Genomic DNA, 9957 nt, shown 5'->3' on the forward strand with positions numbered 1-9957 from the left:
CACATTTGAAGCCTTTTCAGCTTGAGAAGACCTGCCCCACCTTCTGCTTAACAGGCAGGACTGTTGAGTATTGGAGAAGGATGTTTTTGCTATCCCCAAATCGAATTCTTTATTAAAACAGGTAAACACAGTAACATGGAAATGAGAAAATTCTCTTTGAGGGCATACTCTTGTCATTCCTTAACTGTGATCAACCACAACTTAATCTACCCCTCATCTTTCTAGTAATAATCCCAGTTAGAATGCTCTTTCAATAACTCACTGCACCTTCTGCTGTGGCTGCCATTGGGCCTACAGTAGCACCACAGCCATGGCCATCCAATACCCCACGGCCATAGGCCTCATCAAGGGCCACAAAGTTACCAAAAACATTTCGAAGCCGATACATGGCTGCCACCGTGGGCGCTTGACCAAACACACCAAGTTTGTGAGAGATATGATCCGGGAGGTGTGTGGATTTGCCCCTTATGAGAGACAGGCCATGCAATTGTTAAAGGTCTCCAAGGATAAGTGAGCTCTCAAGTTCATCAAAAAAAAGGTTGGGAACTCACATCCGGGCCAAGAGGAAGAAAGAGGAGCTCAGCAACGTCCCAGATGCTATGAGGAAGGTTGCTGCCAAGAAGGACTAAGTTGGACCCTGCCAGCCTTCCCTACTTACCCAATAAAGATTTGACAAATTAAAAAAAAACTCACTGCAGATTTCTAATATGGAGTCACAACTTTCAGAGGGTGGATGTGGGATTCTTGATCCTGCAGTTAAATCCTCATAGCTTCATTTATAGGTGGCAATCATCCATTCATTCACCTGAAAATGTATTAAGCATCCACTTTGTATAAGGAACTGAGTAGCATACAAAGATGACAACTGCTGTTCTCACGAAACTTACCGTCTTGTAGCTATCTCTCGAAGCCGCCCCTTTCCACCACATAAGAGAACTGAGGGGAAGAGAAAACAGCCTCATGGGCCATCGACACATTGCTGTTGCTGCTCCTGCTAATCATGATGACTGATATCTATAGCCCTCTAAGGTTTACAGAGGGCTTTCCTCACAATGCCCCTGTTAGGGAAGGAAGTGTTATTATAGCCATTTGACAGATAAGGAAACTTAGAATCAGGGAGGTTAAGTGATTTCTCCAGGTTTGTATAGCAATGGCAGAACTGAGAGCTGAACTCCAAATCCAATATTCTTGCCACTCCACCAATGCTGTCTCTCAAACCAAAAGCAATGGCCCCCCCATGAATGGCTTTCTTTGAATGTGTGTTACAGTCCCACAGTTCTCTGGTGCTATGTGCACCAGATAGGTCACAGGCACATCCTTGGTGGGGGGCAGGGCTTGTGGTTGCTCTGGCTCCTGATAATGTCTTTTCTTGCCACCTGACTCCCAGGTGAAAATGGACTCAGTTTGTTGGCACTTAACAGCAGAGCCACAAACAATAGAACCCTCACCACTCCGACTCTGGACATGGACAAATTTCAACTCCATGGGCCACTTATTTCCAGCAGTAGAGTTACTGGCATGCTAAGGTAAACAAATCAAAAATACCCCAGGCTCTCATCTATCTTGCCCAACCCCCAGGCCTCAGTGGGCTTCTGACCACCTTGTGTCTTCATGTGCAATCTCTCTGATTATTCTAACATGTGAAGTTTCCAAGATTTCATTGGTGTGTCTACTCCCTTCACAGACCAACCCTTCATGTCTTGGAAGACTGTGTGTATTGCTGTGGCCAATATGATTGATTCCCCAGCAGCCAGGCTTCTGATGATGACTTTCCCTCAACTTAGCTTGACTGGTCCATGAAACACAAACATAGTTGATTACTGGGTTTGCATTCAAAGCCTTTCCTGGTTTGGTAGGACCTGACAGTGTATGTGCTTCTTGATGGAACTTTCAAGACTACACAAATATGTGGCAATGAAGCCCTCTCTTACTTAAATCCAATTCACTTGCATGTCATGGCATCACCTCCCTGACATCATGGTCCTCTTCGAGAACCCAGGACAAACAGTAGCAGCAGCAATGGAAGAGGATCCTAGGATCTGAGATCTAGACCTGGAATGTACCTTAGGGCCCACTGAGTCCACCCCCCCCCATTTTACAGAGGAGGAAACTAAGGCCCAGGTCAGGTAACAATAATAATATATATTATATAATATACAATATTTATATAACATTTTAAGGTTTGCAGAAAAAAACTTCACTTGTATGGTCTCATTTGATTTTCGTAATAATCCTATGAGATAGGTGCTATTCTTATCCCCATTTTACAGATGAGGAAACTGAGGTCAAGAGAATTTACATAACTTGCCCAGGGTCATGTATCAAGGTTGTGTGGTGGGATTTGAACTCAGGTTTTCCTGATTCCAAATCCAATGTTCTAACTAGTCTACCAAGAGGCCTCTCAACATTTCTGCCCAACCCCCAAGAGAATTTTAGTGGAAGAATTTCCCTGCAAACTCGAAAACTTTCTCTCCTGAAATAGCCTGTCTCCGGCAGCCCTGGGAGGACACACTGATTAAAGCTGGCTAGCATTTCAACCCATATGTTCTCATTCACCACAGCACAGGTAGACATGTCCCAGAGTATTTTATTCCCCTTATAGTTCCTACTTGTGATTTTCTGGGGTGGTCCTCCTTACTATACTGACATGTAAATGGAGTCCTTCCTTCCCCCACACCCCACCTCCCCTCCCCTGACTAATTCTTCCCTTCAGAAAGAGAGATTGACTCTTTTTCCCCCCGACAGATTTGGACCTCCCTTAGCTGGAACTCAAATTTCCATACTCAGATCCCCTTAGCAACTGTTGTAGCTTTCACAGTCTGCTCTCAGCTCCCAACCACTTTCATAACAGCTTTTATCAGGGAGTAACTTTTAAGAACAACATTTAAACAAAACATCGACAGGTTTAACCAACAGCTTTCATTCATCGGCTTCAGTCTGGGCACAAATGAATGTGCTGCAGCAGAACAGTGAGGTTGGTCACACTGGTCTTGTGTGCCTTCTCTTCCTTGTACTTTTCACCTTGCTCTAACAGGTGCCCAGAGATGATGCCCAGGCTTCTCACTTGAGCTGCCATCCCCTGGCCCCAGGTCCTGCTCTGAAGCTATTCCTGCCCCTCCCTCCCCATAAAAATGTCCATCTCCTGTGCCCCCATCATGTAGGACTGCTACTTCCTAGTTAGTACAGACAACTGATATGTCAGAATTAGGTTTTAAGATGAGTCTAGCTGGTTCTCTCCAGGAACCACTGTTTGAGTACCCTAACCAACTCAGACCTGTCCCCAACTCTTGGCCACTCACAGGCCTGGTGGGGGCCTCCACCAGGTGTTCCCACTGTCCTAAGGCCTCAGGAAATGAGATCTGTACTTGTGCCAGAGGTGCAGATACAGAAGAGAGCAGAGACACTCATGCCAGCACGTGGTTGGACCTAGTAACAACCTGAAGGGATGGAACTGTTCAGGGTAATAGGCCCCTCGTTCTTTCCACTGGTGTGGCCCCTCTCCATAGTAGAGCACTCTTCAGAGCTAAGTCAGTGAATGTAATTCTGAAACTCTGGGGCTGAATCCAAGACTGTTCATTCTTCCTCAATCTCCCTTCCCTTTCCCCCCTGCTTTCATAGGTGCAGTGGGGGCTAGTGAGCAGGTCATGCCTGGAGAGGAAGAGATCTAGCTTTGAGTGGTTAGTGCCTTTGGAATGGCCCCCAGGTCTGGTTCCACGGTCAATTAAAAAAGTTTATCTTCACCACACGAGCAGAACTTACAGAACATCTTCATATGCTCCAAAGTCCATGTGGTGTTTGCAACATCTAGGTCCACCGCCTTTGCTCATAAGACCCCACCGCACATGACCCCTGTCTAAGCTGCTGAGCAGCACAACCACACGATTATAGACCTACACAGACACAATGACCAGAAATGCTGCTGGCCACTTCTCCTGGGAGACAGCGGACAATGTGAGCAGGTAAGCGTGAGCACATACCCATCCCTGCACATAGACAGAGATACAAAGGCCAAGGGGCTTCAAACCACTACAGTCATGCCTGGGCTGCCCCGTTAATCCTCAGCCAGGCTCTGCTCCTGAACTCTGCCCAACGCAGCTCTCTCTGCCAATCACAATATATTCCTGGTTAAAGGAGTAGAAGTGATGCTCTCCCCACTGCAACCCTGGTATAGACAGAAGCTTCCACAGCTGCCCCCCAAGCCTTGTTACCCCTCCTGCACTTATTTCTTCAGGTGCCCATTCTTCTCTGCTGGCAAGCTCTCCACAATAATTCCCCAGATGAGCTGGGATGGGGATGATCACGACATTCATTTATCCAACGTCAAGCTCACTGCATGTTAGAGTTTGTTTATAACCTGCTGTACTACCTCCCTGATCACCTAGGCTTCTTCTGGAGGTCACTGACATGTATCCATTGTCTAAATTAGGGCTTTGCTCTTTAGCAGTAAGTCCATCACAAACACAGAGCTAACAGTGATTCCCCTCCCAAGGAGCACACTGGGTCTGTAATCAGGGTGGGAGGGCAGTTGAGTTATGAAAACTGGAAGGCAGGGGCTTTTGCCAATAGCCCCAATGAGATTTCCAGCCTTTCTCCCACTCTGAGGCCATCTGCAGGGGATAGAGAGAAACAGGTAGGCCAGAGGCTTTTGGAATGATGTTTGTGTCAGTCTATTTTACTGGACCAGTAGTGCTGTGTATGTATGACCATAAGATCATAGATTTGAGAGGGGAAAGGACTTTTAAGGTCATGAAGTCTAATTCCCTCATTTTACAGATGAGGAAAGTGAAGCCCAGAAAGGTTAAATGAACCAGGGTCACACAGCTAGTAAGTACGTGAGGCAGGATTTGAACCCAGGTCTTCCTGATTACAAGCCCAGTGTTCTATGTACGATGCCACAGGTAAGCCTTTTTAGCTCTGAGCAACCTGAGGTTGGTCACCTATGTAGATTTCCCTGCATGTCTGTGTTGCCCTGTTTTGTGTGTATTCCTGTAAAGTCTTATGCATAAGACAATGCTGTGAGCTGCCTGAGACCTTGGCATAGAGTTGATCAAAAGCCAACAACAACTACACTACAAGGTCAGCAACACAAACTTCTGAGCCCTTCCCTATTCTTTCAGCTACACTTGTCTTAGAGGTCTTCAGATCCTTACAGATGTGCATTCAACAGGAACTTTAGGAGACACTCACTAAATAAAGTATTGTTGTTGTTCAGTTGGGTCCAACTGTCCGGGACCCCATTTGGGGTTTTATTAGCAGAGATATTGGTTTGCCATTTCCTTCTCCAGTTCATTTTACAGAGGAGGAAACTGAGGCAAACAGGGTTAAGTGACTTGCCATGGATCACATAGCTAGTAAGTGATTGAGGCCCGATTTGAACTCAGGAAGATGAATCTTACTGGCTTCAGGCCGGGCACTTGCTACCTAGCTGGCCCAGAGTAAGTATAATGCTGGCAATTTCAGAAAATTCGACAGACTGGTGATCAGAGGGGCTTTTGGCAGCTTCCTTTACCTCATATCCCCTAGGGCAGGGGTTCTTAAACATTTTTAAGTGTCATGGATCCCTTCAGCAGTTGGACCTCATCTCAGAATACTGGTTTTAAATGAATAAAATAAAATATATAGGATTATATAAGAAATCAATTATATTGAAATAGTTATGAAAATATTTTAAAAAACAGACCCATCTCTTCCCTCACCCTACTTCCGTTTAAGAGCCCCTGCTCTGGAGCCAGCACTTCAGGGAAGAGCCCTTTGTGTTTGCCTGCCATGATTTTATCTTCACAGGTTAGGACTAGGGGACCACCCTGCCCCTCCTCCACACCTCCTTAATGGCCTGTTAAAGCTTTTGGAAGCTTTTCTCACCCAGCGTCCTCTTATTCTGGACTCAATGACTTCCTAAGGCCCGGCTGATACATTGTCACCTTGGGAGCTCCCCACCTGCTGTTGCTTCCTTTTTCCAGATGGATAAGATGAGGCTGTTAATTATCAGTCCCAAGGTAGCTTGTTAGCCTGGCCTGATTATACTCCTTGGATGTGAGAAGGAAACTTTCTGAAGTTACTTTTCCAAATTGCTTTTTCTCTAAAACTGACGTCAATGATTCCCAGGCATTAATAAAGTCTCAAGCAGTTCATTCAAAGACTGATCCAGGTGCCCCATCCAACCAATTTTTGGAGCCAAGTTCCTGTTTTCCAGGAGCTCAGGCCTCCAGGCAGATTCTCTACAATCTGTCTCCTTTGTCTTTATGGTTCCCCAGAAAAAGCCTACAAGAAAGTCCCCTTGATTTCCTAGGACATAGATTCCAGTAACTTTGCCTCTCTACCCCTTACCAAACATATTTTGGAAATTTGAGAAACTAATTCCTCCTATTACATTTCAGGTATCATCCACGTAGGCACGGGCAGCCAACAGTAAATAAGTTTAAGACCACGGTGCAGAGGAAAGAGATGGAGGCTAGGATGCACGACTGCAGAGCAAATGGCAAGCCTGTGGCCAAGCAGACCACAAAGGAAATGAATCAAATGGTTTGGGGCTGAGGGCCACCTCGATTTAGCAGACCAGGTGCATTTGGCTGACTGACTCACCCGTCATGGCCCCAGTCAGGGTGGTGATTCCAAAGCTAAATAGATTAAGGTCACTCAGAGCATGGCCTCAGGAGGCCTGACGGTCCAGGGGAAACACGCATGAATAGATGACAGAGATGGCTAGGGTAGGTGGCCAGTTGGGATGTGAAGCATGGGAACATCTATTCTCAGGCATTCTCTAGCCTCTGACTTATGTTCAGCTAAGGAAATAGAAAGCTAGAAGAAGACAGCCAGGAACTGGAGGTTCAAGACCTCTTCTTTTTTTTTTTAACTTTTTGATGAGGCAATCGGGGTTAAGTGCCTTGCCCAGGGTCACAAAGCTAGTAAGTCTTATGTGTCTGAGGCTGGATTTGAACTCAGGTCCTCCTGAATCCAGGGCCGGTGCTCTATGCACTGCACCACCTAGCTGCCCCCCAAGAACTCCTTTTATAGGCACAACTGGGCAGGCACAGAACAGTCACCATGTCCTTCTCTGACAAACTGCTATTTTCTCTTCCTGGGGTACAGGGAAGAAGAAATCCTCTCTCCCTGCCCTCAATGGCTTTATTCTGGCCTGGAGATACAAGGGAGAGAAAGCATGTGATAGGGGATGGGGCTGAGGCACTTCATAGCTCACTTTTATAGATCCCAAAGGGATCAACTCCTCTTCCATGAGTCCATCCTCCTGAGCCTCAGTCAGCAAATCTGGGGGGGGGGGTCTATGTCTGAAGCCCCAATCAATTAGATAGGCGTGAATAAGTTCATCTCCATGGCAGGTGACTCTTCTAACAAAGGGCCAGGTCCTGTTGTTGTGGCTTGTCCTTCGTTCTCAAAGAAGACCATGGCATCAGGAAGGTGATGCCATGACACGCAAGTAAATTAGAAATCCAATTCAAGTGAGGGAGGGCTGTGCAAAGTCACCATCCTCATTCTCTCCTCCTGAGCCATCTGGGTCTAGCGGCCAGATATTGATCAAGACAACTAGAGGTGGCCATTAGGTCTTGTAATCTCAAGTTGATTGGGGGGAACTCATTAAATTGATCAGGGACTTACAGGATTCACCCCTTTATTTCTCATAGATATACAAAAGCAGTTTTCTCCTTCCCCTTTATTTTCTGTTTGAAGCCTATTTGATTAGACTCTCAAAACTCCAAGCAAATGTTTACCAGCCCTTGGTAGGTTCTCTCCATCCCTGAATAAGAGCTTACAACCTTACTATATTTTAAACTACAATCCCAAAATCCAAATGCCATTCCCAGACACCATTTATAGTACCTACTATGTTCTAGGCACTGTGCTAAGCATTTTACAAATAACACCTCATTTGATCCTCACAATAGCCCTGGATGGTAGGTGCTATGGTTATCCTCATTTTACATTTGGGGAAACTGAGGCAGACAGCAGTTAAGTGACTTCCCCAAGGTCACATACCTTGTAAGTATCTGAGACTATAATTTAACTCAGGTCTTCCTGACTCCATGACCTACCTCTGGGCCTCAGTTTCCTCCTCCATAAAATGAAGAAGTTGGACTAAATGACCTCTCAGGTCCCTTCCAAGTCTCACATCTATGATTACAGGGTCTGACTGGTTAGTGTATTTGCTGACTGGATTCCATGACTGACCCTTGCTTGGCAAGTAGTTTTACCTCTGAGCCTCAGCTTCCTTCTTTGTAAAATGAACATAATCACAGTTGTACTGTCTAGCTTACAGGGTGGTGAGGCAAGAGCTTTGTCAATGGGAAGGGGAAGAAATATGAGCTATTATTATTACTGCTAATCATTTGGGGGAGGGGTGTGGACCTCTGGGTTTATCAGTGTGGAAACTCCCTCCACTGATGCAAGTTCAGCCCATGGTCCCACAGACAGAGGATGGCAGGGGCAAGATTTGAACCCTGGTCTTCCTGACTCCAAAGTTAACCCTTTACCCACTACACCACACTGGCTATCCTTAGTAATAATAGTAACAACAGTTACAAGATGTACATTAGCACTTTGTCTGCAACTTGTTGTCAAGTAACTGGCCCAGGGTCATGTAGCCATTACGTGTCAAAGGTGGGAAGTGAATCGATGTCTTTCTGAACACAACCACAGCTCTCTATCTACTACACCACAGTGCCTATAATAATGATAATATCCATCTTCAGTGTTCCTGCATCTCCTTTTATGTATTGATCCCCTAGCACACTCAATACTTTTCACCGTTTCTCAAGTCCGAGAGCCCCATTGCCGCCCAACTCACTCTGATCACATTAGCCTTGCCTCTTGTTTGTAGATAAGGCAGTACAAGCCCTGGAGCTACCCTACCAACTTTACTTGCATGAGCCGGGCAGCTCCCCTCAGGGTTCTAGGATCAGCCTTTAGGGACTGGGGTGGTTTTCTAATGCAATGGCTCAAGAGCCCCCACAGGCGTGCTTCTCATCCATTGCTTAGCATCTGATATCAGCTAGGCAGCTTTTAGAGAAGGATCTTTTATTAAGGTAGTAATATAGTAAGAGCAATTGGTTTTTATAAAACATCCCTCCCCTCTTGTACTCCAATGTCTGTGACACCCTCCCACTAGTTTATTCATAGTCCAGGGTGGAGGGAAGGTAGACTCAAACTTGTGGAAAAGAAGCAACTCACAGTTCCTGGAAGTCCTTTTGTTGGTGTTCCCAGATGGTCCCCTTTCCTCAGTGTGTCTAGTTTGTCCTTGGCTTCCCTCCTGATGAAAACACTGCTGTCACTGCTAGGAAACTGATGTGCATCCCAAATCCTTCAATCCTCCAAAGTTTACAGGGTTCTCCTCTGGTCAAGGGTGTAAAGGGAAGGAGACAAAAGCTCCCTCCTCTCTCTGCTCCATGACCTCCTTGGCCCCCAAATGACTTCCTCTCAGGGACCTGGCTGGACAACTCTCTACTCTTTGCTGTCCAAAAACGGAATCTCAGTTTCAAACTGATCTGCTACAAAGCCTACAGGATGTGATTGAGTTTTCTCAGCCAATACCAACACACCTCCTGTACAACATCATTCCATTTCATCCAATGACTTTCAAGCACTTCTCTCATCTAGTCAAATGCCCTTGATTGACCGATTAATTCAATAGAGATATCCAGGCCTTGTTTATACCTGACTGACTGATTCAATAGAGGTGTTCTCACCTGATAAACCTATTAGTATCTGGTTAGTTACTTTATGTGGGGTGAGGTGATTGATTGACTCAATTGACTCCTACACTTATACTAACAAAACCACCCAGTATCAGTGTTGCTAACTCTTGTCTTCACCATGACTGCTACCAGGCACCAATGTGCCTCTTTCTACACCCATCCACCCTTCTTTTCCTCTAGTCTCAGAGGAGAAGGATGCCCTCTTCCTCCTCCAAAGTCAACCCATCCATCTATAGACCAGGGCCACTGA

The 9957-nt window shown here is 45.9% G+C and overlaps 1 pseudogene; it reads left to right on the forward strand.

Annotated features, from left to right (window-relative positions):
* Nucleotides 1-310: 310 nt before the first annotated feature.
* On the forward strand, nucleotides 311-629 carry LOC114030313 (annotated as a pseudogene).
* The last annotated feature ends 9328 nt before the right edge of the window (nucleotides 630-9957 follow it).

Source organism: Vombatus ursinus, unplaced genomic scaffold (genome assembly GCF_900497805.2).
Source record: "Vombatus ursinus unplaced genomic scaffold, bare-nosed wombat genome assembly UNPS02014957.1, whole genome shotgun sequence".
Lineage (NCBI taxonomy): Eukaryota > Metazoa > Chordata > Mammalia > Diprotodontia > Vombatidae > Vombatus > Vombatus ursinus.